At 38.0% G+C, this 11,282-nt stretch overlaps 1 pseudogene across 2 annotated transcripts; it reads left to right on the top strand.

The window, feature by feature from the left end:
• Positions 1-380: 380 nt before the first annotated feature.
• LOC147232153 (crystallin J1A-like) lies at positions 381-9,199 on the top strand (annotated as a pseudogene). Of its 2 annotated transcripts, none has more exons than XR_015106539.1 (10): positions 381-666; positions 1,014-1,080; positions 2,320-2,499; positions 5,246-5,344; positions 6,247-6,339; positions 6,446-6,602; positions 6,697-6,812; positions 7,507-7,584; positions 7,890-8,029; positions 8,636-9,199. The product of XR_015106539.1 is annotated as a crystallin J1A-like, transcript variant X1 (transcript). The 2 variants fall into 2 exon arrangements; XR_015106540.1 differs by lacking the exon at positions 381-666 and adding an exon at positions 668-680.
• The last annotated feature ends 2,083 nt before the right edge of the window (positions 9,200-11,282 follow it).

The raw sequence follows: 11,282 nt of genomic DNA, 5'->3' as shown, positions 1-11,282 counted from the left end.
TGAATGATAAAACACCAAATTATGAAAGGCGATTTTGGAACAAAGGTTAATTGGAAAGAAACAAGTAAATATGAATACTTGAAATTGGAGAGGTAAGACAATAGACTATTTAGAAGATATAGATTCAGCAGTAGAACTGCAATTAAATAACAAAAATACACATTATTAATAACAACAACAACAATAACAATAAAAATAATAATTCATCCATCATCTACTGCTTATCTGGGATCTTGTCACAGGGACAGCAGCCTAAGCAAAGGCGCCCAGACTTCCCTCCCTCCAGCCACCAGGTCATGTTGTACATGCCTGGAACACATGAGGGAGGCGACCAGGAGGCATCCTGACCAGACGCCTGAGCCACCTCATCTGGCTTCTCTCCACATAGAAGACACTTATTTATCATTAGTCACTATTGTCATTGTTATTATTATTGTCATTGTAATTATAATGATAGTAATAATAAGTGGAAGAAGAAGAAAAGGAAGAACAACAACATAAACAATAACAATAATAATATCATTCTGAAGCCTCTTTGTACATTCCTGCCTCTTGTTTTGTTTTGTTTTTCTGGTCTACCTCTGAGTTTGCGCACCAGTGGGCTTGTCAACTCCACCCTTTAAAAGCAGAAGTACAGAGCTCATCAGATCACAAAGAGGTTCAACGGTAAGCATTTCCATGTTTGTATTTACGTTTATCTAATTAGGTTCAAAGATTCCATACAAATGCACCAAGTTTTTTAAGGTTTTCTGTCAAATGTGCATTAAAAAATGAATTAATGTTTTTTTCTGGGATTATAGATAAAATACATGTTGCAGTACATTTTACACAAACTCAATAAATATGTTTTTCTCCTCAGCCATTATTGTCTTACACCTCTTCAAGGTGATCTTGAGACACTTTGCATTTCATTTCATTAAACATGAATTGATTTCAAGGAACCTTTAAAAAGTGTTAATACAGGATGTTATTGTTGGAACATTGCATTGCAATTTTAATTCCTGTGTGTGCAGATGGCAGTAAGTGTGGCAGAGCGAGCCGTCGGGGCCATTATCGGCGCTGCAGTGGCAGATGCAGCAGGTAAGATAAAACTCTGCCGCTGAGTTAAATACAGCAACAGGACTTTCCTTTCAACATGTCCTGTTTCCTCAGGGTTATTAGTCCCATACTTCTTGGATATTTTCCAGTAGGCTTCTAATTTCCAGTTAGCTATCCTGTATGATTTTCAGATTCTATGTATAATTTCTTGCACAGCAACTTCTCTCATCTTTAGAAATTATTAAAGTCAACTGATGAAAAAAGTGCAATTTACTTGAGGATATCAAGTTCAAATGATTATTTACTCACACCTCTATGCCTAGTATGGATTTGTACTATACACTGTCATATGCACTGTATTTTCAAATTATTGCATCAAGTGTGATGGCTAAATACAAATACTACAGCTAATATTTTCACAGCTTTAAGATTATATATCCCCAATTCTTTACCCGGCTGAGGGATATACTGTAAGTTCATTATTTGATATTCAATTTTTCAGTATCCCAATAGTTTTGACTAAAAGGCATTTGTTTTCTTGACCGCATGGAAGAATTATCAGTGTCAATTTGGAACAGCTGTATGTGACGATAACTTGACAAGGGTGGAACCCTAAATTGCACAAGTCATGGTGACTCAGAAGTTATGTAAGCACAGCTTCAGCACAAATCAGCAAAAAACATCCATCATTTCTCATAAGTTAAATATCAAGATACGGTGGTCCCACAACTGCAATGTTTCCGGGATTCAATTCACAGCAAACCTGTGGAGAAGTTTAAGTGTTACTGTCAAAGTAAAGATTTGTGTAAGCAAAATGGGTTAACTTGTCAAAAAATGGTAAAAATAACATTTGGAATCACTTTAACTCTATGCGATGTCAGTACAATTTACCATCAGTCAAGTAAGTATAGCTGGAATGATGGGCATGCCTTAAACATGCAGTCACACTTATTATAAAATAGTGTAAAATTACATTAATACATTTCAGCCACTTCCAACTACACTGATCAAGCCAAGCCATCTATTTAGCCAAAACACTATTCCTTAAGTACAACACAGAATAATTTGCTCATGTGTCTAAAAATCCGTCCATTTAATCAAAATTGGTATATGACTTCATCTTTCTAAAAATTATATTTGCAGGAACTGAGGAAGTGTCATGAGTACGCAGAGGGCAATACTTTTACTTCATTGTTTTTGTTGCTTTTCTATCAAAAAGTGTCACCTTCACCTCACCAAAATTAAACTAGTGACAGTTCCACTTGTCCCCCATCCCTCCAGCCCAGCCCATGCATTGGATCTACAATCCAGACAAGCTGAAAGAGGTTCTCTCAGATCTGGAACCTACTCCTGAGTTCCGGCCTCAGTCAGCAAACCCTTTCTACCGCAGGCTGACGGGAGAGCAGAGCTGCTATGGAGACCAGGCCTACGTTCTTCTGGAATCACTCAGCCATTGTGGAGGTACTCATAATTGTCAATATGCCAAAAAAATGGTGCCACCTTGTAGACTAGGGGTGGGCAAACTACGGCCCGCGGGCCACATTCGGCCCCTTGGTCTTTTTAATCCGGCCCTCCAAAGATTGGAACAGATATCATACTTGATGTGAATGATTGAATGATTGAATATGGGAGCAGGAGATAAACAGGAGATTATTTCAGTTTTGTAGCTACTTGAGAACACTTGAGAATTTTGTGATTTAGCCTTAACTGTGGACATACTGACACATGTGAATGAGCTGGACGTGAAGCTACAAGGGAAAAAACAGTTTGTGCATGAAATGCAAGCAAATGTCAGAGCCTTCAAAACCAAGTTGGTTTTATTTTCAAATGTCAGACGAGTCTACTATTGTGCTGACCCGGTCCATCTGTTCAATTTTAAAAGTCAATGCAGCCCCTGAGCCAAAAAGTTTGCCCACTCCTGTTGTAGACTGTGGAATCAGTCAGTGAAAAAATGAGCCTTGTCATGATTATACATTTTATAACACAATTTTCAGTCACCCATATTGTGACATGTTTATAACAATCAGTTAATTCAACTACAAATCTGTTATCACAAAATGTAAAGTCAAAATCTTCTTCTATTTTCCCTGAAGACTGTGGGATGAAATTATTCAAAATCTGACAATAGTGCCTTGCCCTCAGAGTTTGGGGAAAGATACCCTCCTCCCGCCATTATTTTACCAGCTAATGTGTAAGGTCATCATGTATGAGATGATGGTAATGGTGCTTAACCCGAGAAATACTCAATATCTCGACCCAAAGTCGCTGTCTTACTTGTCTTCACACTTTTGCCGTTTTAGAAAAAAAATCCAACCAATCATTTATCTCATAATCTTTGACTTCCTAGGCCTGAAAGACCACCCTCACATTTTGAAATCTCTGATGTGGATGAAACCTCTGATGTTTCACTGGTGTCAAACTGTGCTGTAAATAATTCCCTGTGAAATGTCAGCGGGGCTCCGGAACGAGGATGAAAACAGTAGCGTGTAATGGGGGTATTAAACATTTTCAAACCTATGTTAATATTTGTTGATTAAAGTCAGGCCAGCAGTGTTCAATTTAATCACTATGTGATGAATGGTGGTCTCATATCTAATTAATAATGAGCCTTTTTACTCTCAGGTAAACATACAGTGGGGAGAACAAGTATTTGACACACTGCTTATTTTTCAGCTTTTCCCCCTTGCAAAGCATGTGGAGGTCTGTCATTTTTATCATAGGGACTTGGTATCTAAAACAAAAATGTACAATTTTTTAAGTAATTAATTTGCTTTTTATTGCATGACATAAGTATTTAATACATCAGACAAACAGAACTTAATATTTTGTGCAGAAACCTTCGTTGTCAATTACAGAGATCAAATGTGTCCTGTAGTTCTTGACCAGGTTTGCACACACTGCTGCAGGGATTCTGGCCCACTCCTCTATAAAGATCTTCTCCAGATCCTTCAAGTTTTGGGGCAGTCGCCGGGCAATATGGACTTTAAGCTCCCTCCAAAGATTTTCTATTGGGTTCAGGTCTGGAGACTGGTTAGGCCACCCCAGGACCTTGATATGCTTCTTACGGAGCCACTCCTCAGTTGGCCTGGGTGTGTGTTTTGGGTCATTGTCATCCTGCAAGACCCGGTCACAACCCATCTTCAAGGCTCTTACTGAGGGAAGGAGGTTATTGGCCAAGTTCTTGTGATACAAGGCCCCGTCCATCCTCTACCTTGCACTGTTTTGCACAACTTGCCATTTTGCACAACCTTCCACGATCGCCCTGATCTCACTTTTATTTTTCACTTATTTAATGCTTGTTATATGTTGACAGTTTAGCACCGTCAACCAGAGAAAATTCCTTGCAAAATTACTTGGCGAATAAAGCAGTCCTGATTCTGCAGGATTTAATCCATGATGGTGTAGTGTGTTTCTAATGGTTTTCTTTGAGACTGTGGTCCCAGCTTTCTTCAAGTCATTGGTCAGGTCCAGACATGTAGTTGTGGGCTGATCCCTCACCTTCCTCATGATCATTGATGCCCCACGAGGTGAGATCTTGCATGGAGGCCCAGACCAAGGGAGATTGACCATCATCTTGAACTTCTTCCATTTCCTAATAATTGTTTCAACAGTCGTTGCCTTCTCACCAAGCTGCTTGCCTATTGTCCTGCAGCCCATCCCAGCCTTGTGCAGGTCTACAATTTTATCCCTTTTATCCCTTTAGTCCTTACACAGCTCTCTGGTCTTGGCCATTATGGAGAGGTTGGAGTTTGTTTGATTGAGTGTGTGGACTGGTGTCTTTTATACAGGGAACAAGTTCAAACTGGTGCAGTTGATACAGGTAATGATTGGAGAACAGGAGGGCTTCTTAAAGAAGAACTAATAGGTCTGCAAGAGCTGCAATTCTAAGTGGTTGGTAGGTGATCAAATACTTATGTCATGCAATAAAGTGCAAATGAATTACTTAAAAATCATACAATGTGTTTTTCTCGATTTTTGTTTTAGATTGCGTCACTCGCGGTTAAAGAGTACCTACGATAAAAATTACAGACCTCTACATGCTTTGCAAATGGGAGAAGCTGAAAAAACAGCAGTGTATCAAATACTTGTTCTCCCCACTATATATATATATATATATATATATATATATATATATATGTGTGTGTGTGTGTGTGTGCGTGTGCACGTGTGTGTTCAGCTGTTTCATAATAGCATGGTGTGTCTGCAGATGTGGACCAGAAGGATTTGATCGACCGCTTCTACAAATTCTTCGGCGCAGGCACAGTGTACGACCTTCCTCTCAATGACCCTTATCGAAAAAAAGGAGGTAATGTAGGGATGATCCATTAGCAGTAATGTAACACATTAACAATTCATTTTCTGATATTAGACCTATTCCTTAGAAACAGTGCAGCTGTGAACGCTTCTGTAATCGACTGATAACAGTCTATGTATCAGTCACTGGGGAAATCAGTATGCAAAGTGAAACGTCTTTGCTTTTTTTTCAGTATTTTCCAGAGCCATGATGGTCCATTTCTATATTACTATAAGAACATTAATTACCTAAGGGGCCTTCTTTTGTCCTCCTTTTGAATAGATATAAGAGCATGACATCAACATGAGGCTGTAGACCAAGAATAACAGCTCCACCTACAGAAACACCAAAGTCTGAAAGAAAATGAGACATCACATGACACATGCTGCACAATAGAACAAACACTGATACTGCTGTTTGAGAAAATACATATAATTTAAACATTGACTGAAATGTAAACACATCATGAGATAAACTTACTTTTTCAATTTATAACTTAAACTTTATTCTACTTTACTCTGACTTCTTGTTTTTGGTTTAACTTTTTTTTAAACTGAATTACAGTTGACTTTTTTTACATGCACGTCATTTTGAAAAGTAGACAGTAGCTCAAAACAACAGTAACAAGTTAGGAAGTACTTGTATGACTATATAATGAGTTCCTCACACCATTGAGATGCAGCGGCAATAAGCAACAAAAGACAGAGGCTAATAATTCTACAGTTATCAACAGTTTTATACATTTTGATACACACTGGTTACATGGTAATAATGTAACCAGTGACAATAATATTGTCATAGTGTGATAGTAACCCATTGTCGCCAGTCCCCATCCTCTTCATTCTCAAGATTTTAAGAAGGTTGATTGTGATATTTAGTCACTGTACAAAAATGATCTTTTCAATATCTTATAGGCCCCAAAGCTGTCCTTCCCATTGATGGCCCCTGGAGGAATGGGAGCCTGAAAGCTTTCTTCAGAAATGTTGATGCTGGAAAAGAAGAGACTGGTAAGAACTAAATATTATAATGCCCCAGATAACCAGACTTTTACATAGGGGTAGTTATCATATCTTTGTGTACTCGTGTGTGTGTGTGTGTGTGTGTGTGTTACAGGCTGTGACGTAGACTGTCAAATGGATGGTGTAACTAAACTGGCTCCAGTCGTTGCCATGTTTGCCGGAAGACCCGAAATGCTGGAAAAAGTGGAGAAAGCTATCCGTGTAACTCAAAATAATGACATGTGTGTTTCTGTGACGCTGGCTGCAGCAAGGTGAGAAACGCTACCTTCAGTAAATTTTAACGGAGTAGATATAAATTAACATGTAGAATAGAATACCTTTCTGAGATTATTTGTGTGTGTTCAGGTTTTTGGAGCATTTTATTCTGAATGGTCCAGATCCAAAAGCTCTGGATGCAGTTCTCGCTCAACTGAATGACCCAAACAGGAATAACCCTCAAGAGCTTGATAAAGCTGTCATCGGTAAGATATGGCTAAATATATCCATTGAGGTCAAATCTTGGAATAAATGGAAATACATTTTTGCAAAGTGTGTCAGGTCCATTTACAACACGAAGAGAAACAAAAAAATATTAAACACAGGTTTTGGAGGTGAGTTCAAATGGTATCAGGAAGAGAAAGTGTTCTTCTCATATTCGTATCATTAATATTACCTGATGTGTGTGCGTGTGTGTGCATCCTAATAATATTTCTATGTTATCAAACTGTTGGCATCTAACTTGATGTAAAGACACTGATTTTGACTTTCAGGGCAGGTATCGTAGATATGTGAGACATTGTTAGACAAATTAAGCCACGCTTAAACAAAGCCTCAGCTCTGTTTGTTAGGTTTTTTTATTTTCTCACTTGTGGGATCAGAACCTTCGTGAAGTGTTATCAGGACCCATATAAATATCAAAAAAATTATTTCTTTGAAAAAGAAACTAAATATCATGACATTTGAATGTATTTGATAGATTGTTAGTAAATAAAGGAAGGAAATGGTCTAATTGTTTTTCTTTATTACATCTTAGTACAAACAACAAAACTTCATATTCAAAAACAGATGTGAAAGACTCATGTGTTTGTTGTTGTAAAAGGCATCAAGCTTAAATGTAAATTGATCCAGTATTTATACATTAAACATTTCTATCTTTATCCTCTATCACCTTTGAAGCTCATATCTGCCAGGTGAAGGACAACCTGGCCAAGAAGTCTGAGCAGCTCATACCCACACTGTTCACAAACACATGAGGTAAGTGCATTGTCAGCAGCAGGATACAGGTCTGTTGACTTGGCAAGACTCGTGTTCCCCACTTCAGTATGTCCATATGTAATTCCCCCACCCTTAGATCTCCCGACTAATGATCTCCTGCAGAGTTAATGGACTCAGTTTTTGTAGGGCGAAAAGGTTGAGATTTTCACATGACAAGTACAAGTGTACTTGATTACAGTTTAATAAATGTTGTTCATAAGATCAAGCTTTTCTTGATAATTATGATTATTTTCTGTCATTCCCTGTGTCTTAGTCTGACAATCTTATCGTGTGTGTGTGTCCAGCTTTGCCTGGTGCATTCCAGGGGGCGCTTCATGGAGTCCTAACGCTGAATCAGCTGGATGTTGCAGTCAGAGACACCATGCGCCGTGGGGGATGCACAGCGAGTCGGGCTTCTTTCATAGGAGCGTGCTTTGGGGCCCAGGTACAACAGGGAGGAGGAAGGCAGTCATATGACATAGCATAAAGGAGTGGGATTACAGAAAAGTTTAAGAGGCATCTTAAAGAGAATACAATAATATTTTGTGCCTTGTTATGTCACAAGTTTAGGCCAATAGCATCAAATTCAACTTGCAATGGCAACTCATCATCTTATTGTATGCTTGAAGTGAGTGCGCCCGTATTGAACTACTTACACAGTCATTTATTTTTTATTAGCCGGCAAAGTGAAACTTCAGAAGCTTTATTTGTAAAAAATCGGGTCCACTTTGAACATTACTGTGGAAGCATCAATGGAGTACGCCATAATGGACTACAAAGGGAAGGCAGTTAAATTGGATCAGGTTGTGGGTGCATCAGTGAACTTGATACCATGTGTACATACTAGCTTTTCTTATATTGTTATCTATATTCATTTCAAAACAACAAGAGCTAAACAGTATTAATGGGAGATAACATTTTTTGTTTCATAATGACAAAAACAAAGGCTAAATGGGAACGTTAAAAGCGGTTGTGTTCTTGTTTAAAATTGATAATGATAGCTCAAACATGCTTCAGTTGTTTTTCTGATGTAATCTTGATGTGTTTCTAGACGGGGCTGCAGGGGATCCCAGAGTCTTGGAGGGCAAGGACATTGAGATATCCTCTGCTGTTGGAGCTTGCTGAAAACATAGTAAAAATATATCCTAAGTAATAGGTTACATTTTAACATATGCTGTTCTATCTCTGCTATGCGTAAATACCTCTGTACAACATATGGTAATACTAATGCTACAAATAACAACATCAATAAAAATAAATACTACTACTGTTGCTACGACTACTAAAAACAACAATAATAATAATAGTTATAATAATAAAAATAATAATAATGATAATATAAGTGGAAGCATAGTGGTATATATAGTTTATAGAAAGAGTAATTACCTACACAGCATTGAATTGTCTTTTTTCAGATTTTCTTAAGTTACGCAGATACTTTGACATGGCAGTCCATGATGGTTGCATTCTAAAGTCTAGCACTGAATGAAACTTGAACCTATTTGCCCTGACAGAGCTACATGGTGTGAAAAAAAACAACAACTGGAAAGTTTGTTCAAAGGAGTTACATTAAGCAATCAACATAAACCAATAAAAGTTTTCAGTGTTACCAGCATGTCCATGTTGTTCCATTACTGTGTCCAAAGTTCCCATTTAAGGTGGAGGTTTTGTTAGATCAGGAAACATGCCTTGCCTTGATGAGGAAGATTTAACTGAAAATCCACTTGGTTTCAAGCTTTCATTTCCCTTGAGCACATTCTGTTATTGTAAAGTGAAAGAGCAGATACACTGAGATTTACTGCTGGAACAACTAGAGACTGCAACTTGCAACTTATTCAGCTCTCAAAGGAGCTGTTCTCTGTTCCTAAAAGTGCTGACTTCCACAGTCACGTGTTTAAAGCACTCCCTCCAACAACTTTGAAAGCAATCCAGGCGCAGAGGATAGCCAAAGAGTTGATATCTTTGACATAGTGTGGTTGTAAAAAATGCAGCGTGTAGGCTACTGTTGGAGAGCAGTAGTTGCTTTCATTGCTTAGACTTGACGCTCGTAACTAAATTCTTTCCTGAAATCCTGGAATCTTGTAAATATAAATATACAACAAATTGAAACATAGCAATTTGGATATATAGGGACTTTTAATTGTTGTCGAGCTAAAAGGAGAGGAGGTGGTTAGCTGTGTTTTGTAGGATAAGTAGGGGAAATCATTTAACTTCTCCCTCTGCCTGACTTCCTCCCACACAGCAGGTAAGCGGCCTGTCTGGCTTAATTACCTCCAGACCCAGGGACTGTTTTTGTTTTTCCAAATCTGCCAAAGTCCGCTTCCTCAAGATACTTTTTTATGAAACATGGAACAATTTGCCAAAGATACTCTTTCACTGTATATACAATGGTCACAATGGCAACAATGGCCCAGGGTACAATATATCCATCATTCATTTGAAATTGACTTAATGCTCAACATGTATATATACACAGACATATGTCCACACATGTCTGTGTATTGCTTTTTTTTTTTAGAGAAATTAACATATTAACACTTTTTACTCATTCACAGAGAGCAATTCATCACAAAATAAATTTTTTAGTCACGGTACAGATGTGTTCTGTGCTACAATATCTGATTTCCCTCTGGTTCTGTTCAGATTTGGCATGTCTCCAAGGAAAAAAGGAAATTGTAGGGTTATATATTTTAGGGTTACCTCACTCATACATATGAGCTCTAACTGACATCAGCAATAAACTAAGTTAAACTGGATATCAGCGGTAGTGCAGGGTCACAACAGTGTAACAGGCATATGGTGTGAGGTCAAAAGTTTATTGTAATGATGGCGATGAAATTTTCTTGTGGTTTCCATGACAAAACACAAAGTATTAATGTTTACAGACCATTACAGACCAACTCATTATTTCAAGGCCTCGGCTGGGAATGGATTGAGGTGCACCATTGAGAGTTTGAGCGCTTGAGCCATAGATTTCTGCTGCTATACTGACTAAATACACAAAAAATGATGTATGTGAATGTTTAGATTAAATGCCTTTTGTATAAAATAAGATAAACTTTATTGATCCCCATAGGGGAAATTCCTTTGTCACTGCAGCATAACAGTGATAGTGTCAAAAAAAGGAAATAAATATCAATAGAAATATAAATAGAAAGGCAGAAGATAGCAAGACAAAAATATTCCACAAATGAATAGACAGCAGACAACAACAACAACAACATCATCATCAGGGATAACAATGGGCAACATCAAGGAAGAGTGAGGGTGAAAAATACACAACTAGAACCAAACAACAATATAAAAAGAGTGACAAAAATAAATAAACAAAAATAGGCAGGATGTGTGCGGGCTGGGACAAACAAGGTTAAGAGAGACAGCAGTCAGGACATGATGTGAATAGGTGAGGTCGTGAATGGGGTAGGGTAGTGAGATTGCGGAATTGTGGAAGCAGCACAGATACACTCAGGCTGGTCAGAGTTGTAAATATATATAAACTATTCTTACCATAACAGTCTGATGAAAACAGACAGTGAGACTACTACCATTAGAAAAACTAAGAGGATTGTGTCCAATATCAGAAAAAACCCTCAGTGCCTTCATTGTGCCCTTTCAGATAGGCTTGATTGATCAGGGACATTAAAGTTTCTGTTATACCAGTCCACAACATATCAAACTTGTATATCTTTGTTGTCACG

This window comes from Fistularia commersonii, chromosome 8 (genome assembly GCF_037954325.1).
Source record: "Fistularia commersonii isolate RoL2024-O1a breed Wild chromosome 8, RoL_Fcom_v1.0, whole genome shotgun sequence".
Taxonomy (NCBI): domain Eukaryota; kingdom Metazoa; phylum Chordata; class Actinopteri; order Syngnathiformes; family Fistulariidae; genus Fistularia; species Fistularia commersonii.
Note: the sequence above shows the minus strand (reverse complement) of the source record. Positions and strands in the feature narration are given on the sequence as shown.